At 49.0% G+C, this 19,456-nt stretch overlaps 1 pseudogene; it reads right to left on the reverse strand.

Annotated features, from left to right (window-relative positions):
• Positions 4,023-6,146, reverse strand: LOC110257535 (annotated as a pseudogene).

A 19,456-nucleotide genomic window follows, 5' to 3' on the forward strand; every position in this document is an offset into this window, starting at 1 on the left:
CTGGGGCAGGTCCTCCTCCCCGGCCTACACAGGAAGCCTTCCCAGAATCCTTCGCTACACGCTTTGGACACCCGGCCTTCCCAGAATTTCTCATCCCTGCTGCAGTCTTCACTCGGCCTCAGGTACTGTCTTCGGCTTTTCCTGCTCACAGTTTCAGATACCTTTGGTTTGTCTTATTTCCCCTTGGCACGTCCCCTCCCTCTCCCCACCCCCACAAATGGTTCTGATTCTTGTTTTTAGGCACCGCAACCACAACCAAAGGTAACAAAATGCTCTTTTGGGGGTGCATTTCTGGGCACCAGGGAACCAGCCAGCAGGTCTGGTCAGCACAGACTGAGGAGTTAAGTTAGAGGAGTCACAGGAGCGAGAAAGGCTTGTAGGGGGAAGAGATTGCGCCTCATATTTCGATCTGCGTTAATTATTGGCTGTTAAACTGTGGCCTTTTGAGCTCTTTTAAACCCTCTCAGGTTTAAATTGTTGGGAAGGCAATCAATGAAATAACTGATTCCAAAGCCATTAGGGGAAAGTAGTTTAGAAACAGGATCTTTGCATGGTGTCAAAACATCACTGAATAGGGAGTTCCCATAGTGGCTCAATGGTAACGAAACCAACTTTTATCCATGAGGATTTGGGTTCTATCCCTGGTCTCGCTCAGTGGGTTAAGGATCCTGTGTTGCTGTGGCTGTGGTGTAGGCCAATAGATGCCGCTCCTATTTGACCTCTAGCCTGGGAATTTCCATATGTCACACCTGCGGCCCTACATAGCAAAAAAAAAAAAAAGAAAAAAAAAAAGAAAAAAAAAATCACCCAGAGAATTACTTGTTAATCACAAGGGAAAAAATAACTTTATAAAATAAAAATCTATGATGAAGCAACCAGATTTAGCATCATTGATAGAGGGCCCCAACACATCGTGTGGCTCCTGCTGTCATGCAATGGGAAATGTTCCCATTCCAAATGGTTAACTTTAATCCATTCACCTTAATTTCTCAACCAGGATTCTGGGAGAGAAATAAGCCCTAACGACCTAAGGCATCTGTATGAGAATTTTCCAGACACACAGAACCCGTAGGGGAGATATTTACTACCAGGAATGGACCCATGCAGTTATGGAGGCGGATTCATCCCAAGACCTGCAGTTGGCCCGCTGAAGGCTGGGAGAGCCGATGGTGTGTCTGATCTGAGAACAGAATTTCACTGTGTGACCTGAAGGTCAGCTGCTTTGTTCTATTCAGGCCTTCATGATAAGGGACCCCCATCATGCAGGAAGGGGGGCCCCTTCCAGTGCCCGAGCTCAGGCTCTTGTCTGACACTTGGGAATGAATTGTCCGAGGAGACACACGTGCTGACAAAGCAAAAGACTCTTGGGAAGTGGCGCCTGGCAGGAGCAGCAGGGTGAGGGAACCCAGGAGAACAGCTCTCCCACATGGCTGGCCACCTCCGGTTTTATGGGAACGGGATTCGCTTCCAGCTTGTCTCTGGCCAATCCTCCTGCTCGCCCCTACTCGATCTGGTTCAGGGCCCCTCTTGGCGGTGGTGTGCGTGCGCCCCTCTCAGCCAGGAGCGATTCCAGCAACAAGGATCCTGGGAGGCTGGTTGTCTCCTCCTCATCGGCCCCTCCCAAATCCTCCTGGTTAGTCCTTGGGGCAACACCCCGTTCCTTATTAGGGGCTCCTGTCGTAGGACAACTCGGGCAGTGGCCATTATCGTGCCTGGCCAAGGTGGGCGGTTTCAGTCAATGGTTCCCTGACAATATTGGGTGAAGCCCGCCTGGTTAGGGAGGCAGTCTGCTTTCCTCAGTCTACAGATTCAAATGTTAATCTCTCCAGAAACTCTCTCACAGACACACCTAGAATAATGTTGGACCAAATGTCTGGGCAATCTGTGGCCCAGTCAAGGTGACACATTAATTTAACCATCACAGAGTTCCCGTCATGGCTCAGGGGTGATGAACCCGACCAGTATCCATGAGGGCACAGGTTCCATCTCTGGCCTCCATCAGTGGGTTAAGGATCCAGCATGGCTGTGAGCTGCTGTGTAGGTTGCAGACGCAACTCAGATCCTGGGTTGCTGTGGCTATGGTGTAGGCCGGCAGCTGAAGCTCCAATTTGACCTCTAGCTTGGGAACTTCCATATGCTGCAGGCACGGCCCTAAAAAGACAAGGAAAAAACAAAAAAGCAAAAAACCCAAACAAAAAACTGGAGTTCCTGTTATGGCGCAGCGGAAACGAATCTGACTAGGATCCATGAAGTTGCAGGTTCGATCCCTGGCCTTGCTCAGTGGAGTAAGGATCTGGCGCTGCTGTGGCTGTGGTGTAGGTCAGCAGCTGTAGTTCTGATTAGACTCCTAGCCTGGGCACCTCCATATGCCATGGGTGCAGCCCTAAAAAAGACAAAAGATAAAACAAAACAAAACAAAAAACTAACCATCATGGCATCCTTGTTATATAATGAATTAACTTCTTACCCATGAATCTAGGATGGTTTTAGTCATTCAATATTTCCATGTTCTGTGGTTCAGATGAAGGACCTCAGTTGAAAAACTCAACTTAGAGAAAATAAAGGGATGGAGGGATGAGTTAAATGGCACTACAAAGAGAGAAGATCCGGAACGTGAGTTATTCTACAAAACAACTAACCTGGTTTTCTTTAAAAAGCCAATGTAAAAAAAAAATGGTGAGAGAGACCATTTTCTTCTGGAATATAACTTGTGTACTTTGTTTGGCTTCTGGTTCTGTTTAAAAAAAAAAAACACACTATGTCATATATTTGGGGGACCATGGGAGAAATCTAAATATGAACTGAATATTAGATGATACTAGGAGATTACTATAAATGTTCTGAGGCATGATAATGGCCCTTCGTTGATTTTTAGGGGTGCATATGGAAGTATTTAGGAGTGAAATATGATTTCCAAAACTTACTTTCAAGCATTCGGCAAAAAATATATATATAGACACACACATAGAGATAAAGCAAAAATAGCATAATGCCAACAATTTTAAAATCGGGGTGGTGGGTCTATGGGTGATCATTGTGCTATTCTTTCAACTTTTCTCTATATTTGAACACTTCTGTAATAATCAGTTGAAGGGAGTGAGGTCGGGATAGTGGACAGCTGGTGAGTCTGAGAGTCCTTGAGTGAATCAGTGAATCTGAGAGTCCTTGAGTAAACCATAGACATGGGAGGGCTTACTAAAGCCAGACTTGGAAAAAGTCTCTTCTATAGACTCAAAGAGTCATCAGAGGAGTCCTGACTTCCAAAACTGCAGAATGTGACTGTCTTTAGAGCTAGGGCCTTTGTAGAGGTACCTAAGGTGGTTGTTATTATTATTGTTGTTGTTGTTATTATTTGTCTTTTAGTCTTTTTAGGGCTGCACCCGCGGCATATGGAGGTTCCAAGGCTAGAGGTTGAATCAGAGCTACAATTGCTGGCCTACACCACAGCCACCACAGCCACGCCAGATCCTAGCCTTGTCTGCTATGTACATCACAGCTCACGGCAACGTCGGATCCTTAACCCACTGAGTGAGGCCAGGGATCAAACCCCCAACCTCATGGTTCCTAGTCGGATTCGTTTTTGCTGTGCCACAATGGGACCTCCGAGGTAACTAAGGTTAAATGAGTTCGTTGGAGCAGTGTCCTTGTAAGAGCTGGAAATTTGAACACAGACTGCTAGAAAAGACGGTGTGCTCTGGCCTAAATGTTTGTGTCCCCACCCCCATCCCAGAGTCATATGTTGAAGCCCTAACCCGCTAATGGTGATGGTATCTAGAAATAGAGACTTTGGGGGTTCCTGTCGTGGCACAGCAGAAACGAATCCAACTAGGAACCGTGAGGTTGTGCGTTCGATCCCTGGCCCTGCTCGGTGGGTTAAGGATCCGGCATTGCCGTGAGCTGTGGAGTAGATTGCAGACACAGCTCGGATCTGGTGTTGCTGTGGCTCTGGCGTAGACTGGCAGCTGTAGCTCCAGTTAGACCCCTAGCCGGAGAACCTCCATATGCTGCAGGTGCGGCCCTAAAAAGAGAAAAAAAAGAAAAAAAGTCAAAGAAATGGAGACTTTGGGAGATGAGGTTTAGATGAGGTCATAAGTGTCCCTCTTAGGGACTGAATGATGTGTCCTCCAAAATATGTTTGTTGAAACTGCATAGCCCTCAGTGTGATGGCACTAGGAGGTGGGGCTTCTGGGCGTTGATTAGCATTGGATGAGGTCATGAGGGTGGAGCTCTCATAAATGAGATTAGTGCCCTCATAAGGGTCACTAGAGAGCTTGCTTCCTTGGCTCTGCTCTTCGCCGCATAAGGATGCACGAAGTCAGCAGTCTGCAATTTGGAAGAATTTAACAGAACATGGTCCACACTGGCCCCCTGAGCTTGGGCTTCCAGCCTCTAGAGTGATGAGAAATACACTTCTGTTGTTTATAAGCAACCCTGTGGTTGGTATTTCGTTATAGCAGCCCGAGCTGAGACAGGCCCTCATGGATTAGCACCTTTTTATGAGAAGAGGAACAGAGCCAGAACCCTCTCCCCATGGGAGGGGACAGTGGAAGGCAGCCACCTCTGAGCCACGAAGGGCGCTTTTACCCCCGCGGACCAGGCCCGCACCCTGATCTTGGACACCAGCCTCCAGAGCTGCGAGAAGACAAGTTTTTCTCGTTTAAGCCGCCTGGTCTCTGGTCTTTTGTTAGGGGAGCCTCCCGCAGGCACACACTCCTACGAAGCCACAAGGCAAAGACGGCTACCTGCAAGCCAAGGAGAGAGGCCTCAGCCCACTCACAGCTTCACCTCACATGTCTCCAAAAGTGTGTCATTTAAGCCACATCATTCGGGCGGCCCTGGCAAGCATGCAGGGATCATTCACCATTGTTCACACTTCCTTTAAATGCAGCGCTGCTCTCGGGCAGGAAGCAGGGTTCAAGTGGGGCAAAGTTCCACCTCTTCTGTGATTTCTGGTGGTTAAGACGAGACCGGGTGGTGGCTGGAGGCCACCTACCTGAGAGAGGGCCGCACGTAGAGCGGGGAGAGCACAAACGGACACAACACTGTAAATCAGCCATAATAAAAAGCATTTGTTTTGAAGATTCCATGTTCTTTGTGACTCTTAAAACATCTCATTTTTCGACGGGCCCCAGCCTTAGAGGTAGAAGCTCTCCGAGAGGACAACCTCTGTTCCTGACATTGTTCTTCGGCCTCCTTCATTCTCTTGGCCAAAAGTTTAGCATATTCAGCAGCCTCTTCCTTATTTTTCTTAGTATGTTGTTTCTTCAGAGCCACACGCTGGCGTCTGTGTCGCAGGACATGTAGAGGAACAAGACGCTGAATCTTGGGTGCTTTGGTTCTAGGTTTCTTAGTTCTTTGTTGTTTTTTGTCTTTTTGTCTTTTTAGGGCTGCACCTGCTGCATATGGAGGTTCCCAGGCTAGGGGTTGAATAGGAGCTCTAGCCTCTGGCCTACACCACAGCCACAGCAACGCCAGATCCGAGCTGCATCTGCGATCTACCCCACAGCTCACAGCAACGCCAGGTCCTTGACCCACTGAGCGAGGCCAGGGATCGAACCCTCAGCCTCATGGTTCCTAGTCAGATTCGTTTCTGCTGCACCACGACGGGAACGCCTTTACTCCTTTGTTTAGGGGCTTTCTTACTACATACGGAAGGACCTCATCTTCCTGAGAGAGACTGGAAAGGTTGCAGATTCCGCTCGCTCTTTTAGGCCCCAGGTGGCGAGGCGCAGTCGTATTGGTGAGTCCGGGAATGTCCTTCTCCCCCTGGGACGATGACCAAGTGGAGAACGCTCAGACGGGCATCCACAATGCCACCCCGAACTGATGTGCGCTTTCATTCTTCAGTCCTCCTTGGTCCGTAGCAGGAATACCCCTTACTCAGTAGCAGGGGGGCTCGGCCATGGGTCCAGACACCCTGCTTCATGGGGAAACCTTGTGTGTCGTTCCCACCCCCGATTCGGACCCCGTCACCCTCCCATTCTTCACCCAGAGCATCAGCAGCAACTTCTGTGGCCATACGTTTCTCGTGAAAGGTGCCGAGTTTTTGTTCATCGTCCACTTCAATGAGTTTCCCGCAGCCAGTGGCCAGCAAGGAGATGTTCAACTTCATCCTGAAGCAGCCAGCTGCCTCCAAGCACCACGAAAAAGAGCAATAAAAATATTTTTTTAGGGAGTTCCCATCCTGGCTCAGCGGTTAAGGAATCTGACCAGGATCCATGAAGACATGGGTTCAATCCCTGGCCTCGCTCAGTGGGTCAAGGATCTGGCATTGCCATGAGCTGTGGTGTAGATCACAGCTGCGGCTCAGATCCCACGTTGCTATGGGTGTGGTGTAGGCCAGCGGCTGTGGCTCCAATGCTACCCCTAGCCTGGGAACATCCATAGGCCTCGGGTGCGGCCCTAAAAAGCAGAAAAAAAAAAAAAAGGACTTCTAGAGGTGGCTGCATAACAGTATGAATGTACTTAATACCACTGAACTATATATTTTAAAATGATTAAGATAGTAAATTGTGTGTTATGTGTATTTTACCATAAGAAGAAAAAAATTGGAAAAAAAATCATACCTTACTCCATAGCACAGCACACTGCTAAAAACAAGGGAAATGTGAAAAAAAAAAAATAACCGCCATAAAGAAATTACTAAAATTCACTATGTAAAAAATGAAAAGTCTACAGGGCAAAAATCACTCCAAACCAAGACAAAAGACAAAGAGCCAACTAGGCAAAATATTTTCAATGATACCAAACAGCTCATTTCCTTGCTGAAGAAAGAAGCCCAGGCGAATGGCCTGTCACAGGTCCAGAAAGGGGGTGTCCAGAGAATGTGAGCTCTATCGGTTCCCCAGGGTCTTCCAGAGGCACCCAGGGGCGGGCAGGTTGGTGGGCCGGCAGTTCTTCAGGCTTCATAATGTCCCAGAAAACCTCTTTCTACATTCCCCAGTCCCCTTTCTCTGAATTTTATGAAACCCCTTTGGATACATATTAGGTACCAACAAACCTTTATTGAACGATTTCATGTATTAAAATGTTTTGTTTCCTAGGGCTGCCATTTTGGCTTAAAACAACAGAAAATGTTATAGTTCTAGAGGCTAGGAGTTGGAAGTCAAGGAGCCAGAAGGACCTGCCTCCCTCTGAATGCTCTGTGGGGGGACACTTCTTCGCCTCTCCCTGGCTTTTGGTGGCCCCAGGCATTTCTGGGCCTTTAGCAGCATAACCCCCATCTCTGCTTCTCTCCTCACGTGGCTTTCTTCTCTGTGCCTCTAGGTGTTTGTTGGTCCCTGCCCCATAAAGAGTATTTCAGACCTCTTCCCGAACAGTAGTAGCAAACATCTCATGCATAATCATTGGCTTTGATTAGGCTACAAGCCCCCATCTAAATGGGTCATCGTGGCCAGGCCGGAGTCTATTTAACTTCAGCTCTAGAATCAGGCATTGAAAGCACACAGACTAAGGATGAAGGAGATGCTCTCCCCAGAGTGAACTTGGGGTGCTGGTCCCAGGAAAAGCAAGAATGGGTGCTAGGTAGTAAAACATGGAGCCTCCACTGGAATGTTGGTCTCTGCAGTTAAAGAGCTCCTGGAAGACAGCAGCTCTGGTTTTCTCTTTTGCATTTCAGAGCCCCAGACAGCGTCAGGCCTTCAGATAAGTATTTGTTGAGTTGCTTTGAATTTTTAACATGATTTAATCTCTGAGGACTTTATCCACCATAAATCTGAGGCCCAGTTCCTGAACCAGGGTGACCCTCCCACCTCTTTGTAAAGCCCTATGTAGGTAGACCAGTTGGCCATCTCTTGTGAACTCATTCTGTAAAATTTCCATGAAAGGGAACCGGGGAGGAAAAACTCATGTTTGGGTCAACATGACAGGAAAGAAACTGAGGAACAAAAAAAAAGGCTCCACGTCCCTGCTTTGTCCCCAAAATACACACACACACACAAATACAAATCTCAGTATCTGCCGGGATGGAATATTGTTATGCTCACATACCCCGGAGCCCTGGTGGAGAAGATCAGATTCTGAGTTCAGGCATGTGTTTAGGCCTGTAGCGAGGTACCTTAAAGACCCGCAGAGGGGCCTCGTATCCCAGGCAACAGAAGAGCCAACGCCCAGAGGGTAAAATCAGACAGCCCTTTAGCTAGATGAAGCTGGACTGGGTAACCACACCGTGGAGTTTAATTTGCTGACCTAGATGGAGTTTACAGCCCACAAAACCTCATACCACAGCAAAGCTTTTCTTGTGCTGAAACAGCTGGCGGAGCGTGATGTTGCGATGACTCAGTTCTTAGTGTAGGGGCGGAGCTGAATAAATTAGGGGCAGAGCTGTAGTCCCAAGACCACAGTCCCAAGAGACCTTCCTGTTTATTCCAGAGTGAGAGAAGAGGAACCTTCTGTTTGTGGGCGCTGGTGTTTCAGCAGAAGGGCCGAGGCTGGGGCTCTGGGTTTGAGCTGTGTGTGTAGAGTCCACACATGATGGTCAGACAGTGATACCCACGCTGATCCTTCAGACTCAACCACACAGGCCAAGACCATGTTTGGAAAGGGATCTTCAAACTCTGTGAATCAAGTCGCAAGTCTCCTTGACTCCCATTTTGAGATTGAGATGAGTTAACATGAGGAAACCTACATCCATAAAACTGGGCTTGAAAACAGTGGCTTCTGAGGATTCCCCATTACATACAGCAGATTGAACTTGTGCATAAGCTTTAGCTTCCTCCCCAAACCCCACTAAAATATGAGTAGAGAGACTTAAAACAAAAGGCATACACCCATAAGAGAGATAGGAGCAGACAGAGGGATTAAAAAAAAAAAAAATCCTGGCTAATGCCTATTGATGTTCAAGAGAAATAAATTTACATTGGCTGTATTTCCCTATTGTGAGATGTATTTCTAATAATAAATTGTTAGGCATGGTTACATTGATTGGTGCTCACCGAAATACCATCTTTGTGGGAATGGATGTGTATGCTGTCTTGGTCGATTTAATTTTACATAAATTTATGTTCTCAAAAGAATACGTCTTAAAATATATTGGCGGAAAGAAGGTGGTAGGGGATTTAAATATATTCATGTGAGTTTAAAACAGCAACTAGTACTTTTCAACCCTAGCAGTGCATTAGAATCACCTTCAAGTGCTTATTAAAAATGGAAATCCTTATTAAAAATTCATATTCCAGGGCCCTGACCCAGATATATGACACAGAACAGGATTGTGGGTGGGGGGAATTGCTAGGAACTTTTTCCTTCAACTTTTTTTTTTTTTTCCTGGCCACACTCTTGGCATGCAGAAGTTCCCAGGTTGGGAACCAGACTCACAGCAGTGATAATGCCAGATCCTTAACCAGCTGAGCCACTAGGGAACTCCTTTTTTTTTTTTTTTTTTTTTTTTTTTGGTCTTTTTAGGGCTGCAAATGCAGGTATTTCATGGAGTAGGGACCTTCTCCTCGTGATCAATACTATTATGACACTTAAGAAAATTAAGAATAATTTTATAATTTCCAGTCCATAATCAAAAGGATCCAATTGGGAGTTCCCGTCGTGGCGCAGTGGTTAACGAATCCGACTAGGAACCATGGGGTTGCGGGTTCGATCCCTGCCCTTGCTCAGTGGGTTAACGATCCGGCGTTGCCGTGAGCTGTGGTGTAGGTTGCAGACGCGGCTCGGATCCCGCATTGCTGTGGCTCTGGCGTAGGCCGGTGGCTGCAGCTCCAATTTGACCCCTAGCCTGGGAACCTCCATATGCCTCGGGTGTGGCCCTAGAAAAGGCAAAAAGACAAAAAAAAAAAAAAAAAAAAAAAAAAAAGAAAAAAAGGAAAGGATCCAATTGTCCTCAAAATAAGTTCTGCAGTTCTTTCTTTTTTTCTTTTTTTTTTCTTTTTTGGTCAGGATACAACCAACTGTATCTTATATTCCTTTGGTTGTTATATCTCTCTAATTCCTTTTATTCTAAAGTAATCCACCTTTTAAAAACTGACATCAGGAGTTCCTGTCGTGGCGCAGTGGTTAACGAATCCGACTAGGAACCATGAGGTTGCGGGTTCGGTCCCTGCCTTGCTCAATGGGTTAACGATCCGGCGTTGCCGTGAGCTGTGGTGTAGGTTGCAGACGCGGCTCGGATCCCGCGTTGCTGTGGCTCTGGCGTAGGCCGGTGGCTACAGCTCCGATTCGACCCCTATCCTGGGAACCTCCATATGCCGCGGGAGCGGCCCGAGAAATAGCAACAACAACAACAAAAAACTGACATCAATTTTTTAAAGCATCCAAGTGTTAAAAAAATATTTTGAAACCATAAGAAAGACTTTATGCAAGGTTATTGTAACAAAGGAGAGAGAGGGAGCTCCACTCCAAGTACAGCAAGGACAGGTGGATATTTACAGCCAGACACCAGGTGAGGGTGTCAGTGGATGGAAATCTACTCAGGAGACATGAGGGGAGGGGGAATCTTGCTAAACTGGCCTAACAGGATTCTCGATAAAGAGATGTTATGGGTAGGAGATGAGGAACTTGATCGGATATTAAGGGTGATCAGATAGCAAGGGTGGAGAGATGATTTCGAAGCACCCTGGGAGTTCCTGCTCTGGCACAGTGGGATTGGCAGCATCTTAGGAGCACTGGGTCCAAAGTTCAATCCCTGGCCCAGCAGGGTGGGTTAAGGATCCAGTGTTGCTGCAGCTGGGGCTTAAGTCACAATTACTGCTAGGATCTGATTTCTGAGCCAGGAACTTCTTATGCTGTGGAGCAGCCAAAAATGGGAAGGAAAAAAAAAAAAGAGAGAGAGAGAGAGAAGAAGCACTCTGCTAAGATTGGGTTGGGCAGGCCCAAGATAGAGTGAGGACCAAGGTCAAGGCCCAGCTGAAAGAGGGTTCAAAGGAACCTGACTGGAGTCTGGTCAAGGAGAGAGCCTTTGTCATAGGTCAGTGTATGTTCCACACTGTGTGTTTGTTGTTTTGGGTTCTCTTGGGATAACTGTTCCTCCATCCCCATAGTCCTGTAAATTGGAATAGAGGTCACGAACCTTGGTTAGATGTATGTTAATCACTCTGGCAGGAGTGATTCGTAGGTGGTGGTGTTTATTTTGGATTATATCACATCAGAAGGTGCATCATTGTTGCACCATTAGTGATGCTCTTTTCGATTGCTTGTAGTGACGGCCACATCTCTCTCTTGTAAAGAGAAAATTTCCCCTCGGTAATTTGTAAGTCATCTGCGGGTGTTACTTTAACCCAATGTGAGTATCTTACTCTCACATCCAGTGGTTCCCCTGATAGTCTTTGCCTAAATCACTTATTTTACTGGGGACTGCAAAACAGTGATTTCTAATTCTGTCATTTTTTCCGTTTTTATTGGCTGGTATTTCTCTTCCTTTCCCTCTTGTTTTGAATATCACTGTGAACACGTGGGTTTTGTTTTTTTCATTGTGTTACCAGTTGTAGCCACATTCATTTTGATGCTCCAATCGTCTCAAATTTAGCAAGTGAGAATCCTTTCCAGCTAACTCCCATTGTCTTTGACTATTTCTTGTCTTCTGGTGCCACTTGATGCCTTAGCTCACTGTTCCTGCCTGAGACTTGGGTGGCCATTTGTTCAAGGGACAGAAACCATGACCATCCTTCTCAGCTGCCCACAAGTAAGACGTCGTTTTCCTTGTCTTTTAATTCAAGCTTAATGGTAGCCAATATTTATCAGGTAATATGTGACAGACACGCTGCAAGTGTTTTCTATGCATCATCTCATTTAATTGACATACTAATTCTTTGTGGTAGCTACTCTTACGTGTCCCCATTTTACAGATGAGGAAAGCTGGGTGTGGAGAAGTTAAGTGCAGTGCCTCGGGCCATGCAGTTAGCAAGTGGAGGAACTCAGAGCATTCTGACTCCAAAACCCCCTTGGGACCACCATGCAATATTGCTAATTTTGCTACAGAAAAAATACATACATAAATAAAAAGGAAACTACCTTAAATGAACAGAGCTTGATAATATCTAAAATTTAGCAAAACAAAAACCTCCTGCTTTAAGATGTCAGGCGTCATGTAAAATTTAAAGAAAGAAATCCTTGAGAAATTTGGTGACTTTCTCATTAATTCTAAATTGCCAATAATCACAGTATAGGATCACCGGGGTCAGGCCTGGAATGTGATGAGCTTGTCGTGGAATAAATTGGAGCAGGGACTTTGGACTTTTGGATCAAGGTAGTGTTAAAGCTTTCTGAGCCTCTCACACCTACAGCATTTTTCTCTGCTTCTGGAGTGTTCAGAGCCTTAACTGTCCAGGTTAATGAAAGGGATAGCTGGGCGTGGGAGGGAGAGCTGCTGTGATTGTGTAACTGTGGCCTGGTTCTCATTGTCCCCAGCTGCTGGGAGGATGGCAGGACTTGCCCAGCCAAGGGCTCTGAGGCCTGAAGGAAAGGGCCCCTTTTTCTAATCTGCAAAGGTACCCTGTTGGCTAGTGGAGGCCCTACCTGGGTACAGTCCTGCCGGCTTGAAACTGACTGTTGTGGGTTCAAGGGCGAGTGACTCTATTATCTCTTGATGAGAGAAAACTTCCTGCTCCCAACAGGAATTTCCAGTTGCAGTTATTAGCTTAGGTGTAACCCCAAATGTAAATGTAATTATGTTTTTCTTAGAGCTAAGGTTGCCCCTAGCAACCTGCCCGTTTCCTTCCCAAGAGGAAGGTCTTTGGCCTTTTGCACTTTCTCCCCGTTTCAACCTTGACCTTAGTGTCCAGTTAAGCCTGAGGCAGTGTTCAGTGAGGAGCCTTAATGGGGACACCAAGTCTCGGGCCTGTCTCCCCCCACGGCCTCCATCCCTGGGTCTCTGCTGGGGCGGCGGGGGGCGGGGGGGGGGAGGCAGGGAGTATCCAAGTGGTGGGAAGGGATATTCCAGGAGCGATAGTGGGGGACCCATTAAGATAAAGAGGAAGAACAAACAGAAGCAGATGTGCCTTTAGCCCAGGTCCCCAGCCAACTGATAAGAGCTGTCTCCAGGGCCAGGCCTGGCTCCTCCATCCTCATCTCTCCACGGGATCGTGTTTCCCTTCCTGGGGACAGGCCAGAGGAGCTTTCCCTCCATCAGAATACCAATCAAATCGGGTCACAATCTAGTCCCAGTGCAGTGACTCCTCTAGATTTAAAAGATGTCCCCACTCATTGCTAATGAACCTGATTAGTATCTATGAGGATGTGGGTTCGATCCTGGACCTTGCTCGGTGGGTGAAGGATCCAGCGTTGCCATGAACTGTAGTGTAGGTCGAAGCCACAGCTTGGATCCTGAGTTGCTGTAGCTGTGGTGTAGGCCAGCAGCCGTAGCTCTGACTGAACCCTTAACCTGGGAACTTCTATATGCTGTGGGTGCAGCCCTAAAAAGAAAAGAAAAAATTACCATGGACCCTGGACAGACTGAAAATTTTAAATTTTTTGTATTACCCAAATATGTGTGAATTTCAACCTAGGTTATGAATTCCATCCGTGCTTAGGTAATCTCTACTCACACAAGTCAAGCGGGAAGGGAGAAGCCAGGGTCTTAACCACCCACTCCCACCTTCAGGGCTGTCTCCTGTAGGGGCTTCCCTTTCACCCAGACAGACCCACTGGGACCCTCTGTTTCCAGCTTCTGGGTGATCCTTGGGCGCAGGGCCCACTTCTGTCCCTCCAGCCTTGATGGGGTGGCAGCTTCCTGTCATTGTTCATCTCTGGTTGCCTCCCCCTCCTCTATTTGGGGTCCTGGTTTTTCCATCCTGGAAAGCGTGAGATGGGGAGGCAGCATTTCAGAGAGGTGGGGGTGGAGGCGTCTTAGCTGGGGCACCCCCACAACCCGCTCTAAGAGGGAGGCTTGCGTGCAGAGCGTTTCCTGGGGAGTGTTTCAGCAGCAGCAGCCGTGAGCAGGCAAGGGAAGAGGACCAGGCACATGCCATGCAGCTGCATCAAAAGCTCCGTCTTCCATCCCAGAGTCACCCCAAACTCAGGCAGGGGCCAGGCTCTTGTACCCCACTCCCAAACAGGTGAGCTGGACTGGAGCTGCCCCCAGCAAGGGGCCCCTGTTGGACGTTGGACGAGGCAGCTCCCTTCAGACAGGGTCACCCTGGGGACTGTCTGTGAGCTGTCATCAGGCCCCCCGAGGGGAACCTGGACAAGAGGCCACAGCATCCACCTCGGTTCAGAGCTCAGCTCTGCAGCTTACTAGTTATGTGACCTTGACCACATTCCTTAGCCTTATTTAGCAAGTGTTTCAGTTTCCTCATCTGTGAAAAGGGAAACAGCAAGGGCTCTAGGAGACCTTGTTCCTGCAGAGCGGGGAGCCTCCGCCCGACTGGCTCCCCTCCAGGGAGCTGCTGTAATCTGTTTGGTCAGGATCCAGGGCGCAGGCTCGGCTGCACTCACGAGGGGGTGGGGCTCCCGAGCCGAAGGGCTTCTCCCACTTCCTGCTCCCAGCGCCTGGGGGACCTTGCTCTCCTCACTGGCTTTTCCGACTTGGGACAGAATGAGCAAACCACCAAGGTCCCTCGCAGCCTGGCTGCCTGGCCCACCCTCGTCTTCTTCCCCAGAGAACTGGTGGTTGGGGGGCAGGGGTGCAGGAGGGGCACTGGATCCTGGGGTCCCTGCCTCGAGATGTGTGTCCGGCTCTGGGCTGTATGCTCCAGTCCCGTGCGTGTGCACCCATCCCCTGGGCCCCACGGGAATGGAGGAGTGGATGAACCAGGGCAGAATCCCGGCCTTCCCGGGTCCTCCAAACCCCACCCGCTCTCGCCACAGTAGAAGAGATGGATCACGGGGCGTGTGGAAGAGTAGAGCAGCACCCCCAAATTTCTTCAGGATCTCCCTGCTGTACATGGGGACTCGATGTGAATTAGAAAAGGTCCCTCCTCGGAGTTCCCATTGTGGCTCAGTGGTTAACGAATCTGACTAGGAACAATGAGGTTGCAGGTTTGATCCCTAGCTTTGCTCAGTGGGTTAAGGATCCGGTGTTGCCGTGAGCTGTGGTGTAGGTCGCAGACACGGCTCAGATCCCACATTGCTGTGGCTCTGGCGTAGGCCGGTGGCTACAACTCTGATTAGACCCCTAGCCTGGGAACCTCCACATGCCACGGGAGCGGGCCTAGAAAAGGCAAAAAAAAAAAAAAAAAAGAAAGTAAAGTTCCCTCCTCTGGTGATGGGCACACCCCGCCCCCCCAGAGTGCTAAGCTTAGGAACCAGTGCCTTTGTGCCAACTAGATCAAGGCCCCCGGTCCTCCCTGTGCACTCAGGGTGCAGTGCACAGCCTGCCCAACCCTGCAGGGTTGACCCTGTAGGAAGGCTCCCCTCAGCGCCACAGGCTCCCTGCCCTGCCTCTGCCCTGCCGCTTCTCTCAGCCCACACTGCACAGTTGCAGCCTGGGGTTCTGCACATCTTGTGTGGTTTGTAGGCTTAGGATGGATTATTAGTTTATATGCCACAGGGTCTATCTTCCCGCACATCAAACACTTCTCTCTGCCTTAGGGCCTTAGATGTTGCTGTCTGTGATGACATTCATTGAGTCCTGGAACCGCAAGGGACTGAGAGATCACTGCTGGGTGAGAGGCTCAGCAAGCCTGTTCCCTTGGGGACAGACCCCCGACACAGAGGCATCCCAGCCTGGTGGCCTTGCCCCCACTGAGCGTCTTCCACATCCATGTCCTGCCAGTCTTCCCGGCTCTGCTCAGAGCCCATGTGCAGTGACTTGTGTCCGTGGACGTGGACCACAGCATCGTATCCCTAAGACATGTTGTCGAAGAGGTGGCGTGAGTTGAGTAGAAGTCAGGAACCAGGTGAGTTCAGGGGAACTTAGCTGGATCTGTTTGATCTAGAACCCAGTACTGACGCTCATGACTTGTCTTAGGAAAAAAATGGATACAGTAGGTCTGTATTGCTTCATGGCAACACCTAATGGGAGCTAAGAGGTACCTCCCCAGCAAAAGTGTAGGAGCAGCCTTAACCCCATTTAGTGGGGAAGTTGTATTTATGCACCCAGGGTCCGTCAGCCCGAGTTTGAATCCAGATCTCTTCTTAGCTATGAGACTTTGGAAAAGTTACTTCCCTGTGCCTCAGTTTTCCCATCTGTCAAACAGGATGATGACAGGATGGTACCCATCTTACCGGGGTGTTATAAGGATTAAGTGATTACATCCTGGTAACAGCCCATAGCACGTGTGTCTGAGCTCTCACAATAACAGTGGCTGAGTTCTCAGCGGATGGAGTAGACCTTGAAGTTTCCACAAACATCAATTGATTGTCTCAGCGACCCCCGGCTTCTCAGCAATAGACTGTAGCTGGCCTGATGAAACCCAAGTGGGGACGGTCACTCTTTCATCCACAAGTCCCCTCCCTTCAGCACGTTCGTCTTCAAGACTGCCCAGGGCGTGGGCATGCCGAGGGCATGACACTGTGCACAGCCAGTTATGCGCTCTGTCTGCAACCCCCAAGGGCACATTCCAGTGTCCTAAGGTCCTAAGGTGCCCTCATTCCCTTTCTTCTTCTTCGTGTCTTTTTAGAGCCGCGCTTGCCGCATATGGAGGTTCCCAGGCTAGGGGTTGAGTCGGAGCTGTAGCTGCCAGCCTATGCCAGAGCCACAGCCACTCAGGATCCTTAAGCCACTACAAGAGGCCGGGGATCCTTCCGAGTCCTTGTGGATGCTAGTCAGATTCATTAACCACTGAGCCACGACAGGAACTCCAGCCACAGCGGGAACGCCCTCATCCCCCTTCTGAGTCCTTACAGTCTGTCAGCAACAGAGTCAGTCACAGCGCGCTGGGCGTTTTAATTTCCAGCCTGACTCCTGCTTGGGGTGAGATCCATGAGCTTACCAGCCACCGAGTGAAGTCGGAATGTCTTTATCATTTCGTAAACGTCATTCTCTCAACCTTTGAGCAGAGCCCCCTGGTTGAGGGTCAGGATTGGGGGAATGAGTTCATGGCCACCCCAATTGTAAGTGCCACCATCAAGGAGGTATTATTTCTTCTTCGCCTTTCTGTTTCCAGATGGAAGAACCCTGAAGGTATCACTCTGTATTTTTACGGCAGCTTCCCTGTTTCCTTGGCAACTTTGGTTGGTCCTTTTCCTCATTTCCCACTGTCTTTCCTGAGGACAGAAATCCCTCCCCACCCGCCCCCCGCCCCCCACGCCACATCCTCTTACACTCAGATACACTTCCAAGCACCAAGTGAGAATTGTGATTCCACACATGCAAACTGTGGTTATTTTGTTGAAGAAAACTGGAAAAAGAGAGGCTAGGGAGCTGGCGAAAGAAAAGTAGACAGAGGCCCAGCAACAGGTGTTGCCGTCAAGGTGTGAGAACAATAAAAGGTCAGGGAGTTCCCCCTGTGGTGCAGGGGGTTAAGGATCCGGCATTTTTTCTGCAGTGGCTTGGGTGGAGGTGTGGGGTTGATCCCTGGCTTGGGAACTTTTGTGTGCCATGGGTGTGGCCAAAAAAAAAAAAAAAAGAAAAAAAAGGTGAGTTCCTGTTGTGGCTCAGTGGTTAATGAACCTGACTAGTATCTTTGAGGACACTGGTTTGATCCCTGGCCTCGCTCAGTGGGATAAGGATCTGGCATTGCCGTGAGCTGTGGCATGGGTCACAAACTTGGATTGGAGCCCTAATGGCTGTGGCTGTGGCTGTGGCTGGCAGCTGTAGCTCCAATTCGACCCCTAGCCTGGGAACCTCCATATGCTGCAGGTACAGCCCTAAAAAGACAAAAAGACACACACACACAAAAGGTGAGATCTTAGAACTCTGACTCAAAACTCCTCTCCAGAGTCGCTTCACACAACTGTGCAAGAGGTGTCTTCCTCGAGGGCACCCTGCAAGGGGGCAGGTAGGGCTGGAGTCAGTCCTCACCCACTCACCCTGGGTGAGGGGCTGCGCCACCCAAAGGGGGGTTACCGCTTCCTGATGAGCATAAAGACACCTTGTAAGCCAGTAACATCCTGATCATTCCTGCCTTGGTCTGAATGGGGGCAGCTGCGTCCCCAAGGCAGGGAAGGCCCACAAAACCCCAAAAAACAAACAAACCCAACCCAGAGCAGAACTAGACACTGGGTCCTGATATACTTGTCCATGAAGTTTTCTTCATTATTCATCCAGTGAACATTCACGGGGCACCTGCCCGCTCTGCACCCGGCACGGTGTCAGGTGTCGAGAAGAGGGTGGTGAGGCAGACAGACACAGCCCTGCTCTCACAGAGCTGTGGTTTCGTCAGGGGGAAGCACACTGCCATGGTAAATCAAGACACCACAAGCATCACGATGCTTTAGATCGGGGGTTGGCAAACTACAAGCCTTGGGTGAAATCCAGCCCTTGGCCTGTTTTTCTAAGACCCATGAGCTAAGAATGAGATCCATTTTTTTGTTTTTTGAGGGCCACACTTGAGGTACAGGAAGGTTCCCAGGCTAGGGGTCCAGTCAAAGCTGCAGCTGCCGGCCTACATCACAGCCTCAGCAACTCGGGATCCGAGCCACCTCTGCGACCTACACCACAGCTCACAGCAATGCCAGATCCTTAACCCACTGAGCGAGGCCAGGGATCGAACCTGTGGCCTTATGGATGCTAGTCAGATTTGTTTCTGCCGAGCCGTGATGGGAACTCCAAGAACGATTTATATTTTGCAAAGATCATAAAACAAAACAAACACGTAGGAGGCACATAAAACCTAATTCTCTACCGTATGGCCCTTTGTAGACAGTTTGCCCGGGCCTGAGGTGGTCTAGTGGACACTTCTGGCTGCCTCCCAGTACCCGTCAGCATCTTCTGACTACATGGCATCTGGAGATTTGGATGGGGTGGGGCCTTCGCTGCCTAAGTCTAATCAGGGTCCTTTCAGCAGTGACGGATTCAGGGGTACGCCAATCAGCATGTGGGAGTCTCCTGGGCTAAGTGATGGGTTAGGTGAAACCTAGTACTTTGCTTTGAGTGCTGAAGGCCAAGAAGGTCTCTGGATGAGATGGGATACAACTGTGAGGGCAGGGGTGGCTGCAGCCATTTTGTTAACATACGGGAGGTTAGCATGAGGACAGAGCTGGCCCACTGAAGAGGGGAGCACCCAGAGGGTCACGGTGATGAGGATCCAGGGCCCTGACCGCAGCCAGATTGGCTCCTGGACTTGTTTGGTTCCACAAGCCAGTACATGTCCTTCAATGTTTAAACGAATTTGGGTTTCTTGTTTCTTTTGACCAAAAACATTCCAGCTGATATAGATGCTCAAGGAAAAAGGAGATGTTTGAGCTGAGACATGAATAACTGTAAAGATCTGGAGGGAGCATCTTCTAAGCAGAGGAAAAAGCAAACACCAATGCCGAGACGTCGCCATAAGTCAGGCACGTGCGAACAGCAGGATGGTCACTGAGTCCCGGGGAGAATCATAGCCGATGAGGTGCCTCTTGATGGCCAAGGAAAGGAGCTTAGATATTGTTCTAAATACAACAGGAAGCCATTGTTTGTTTGTTTTTCAAC

The sequence above is a fragment of the Sus scrofa genome, chromosome 18 (genome assembly GCF_000003025.6).
Source record: "Sus scrofa isolate TJ Tabasco breed Duroc chromosome 18, Sscrofa11.1, whole genome shotgun sequence".
NCBI lineage: Eukaryota > Metazoa > Chordata > Mammalia > Artiodactyla > Suidae > Sus > Sus scrofa.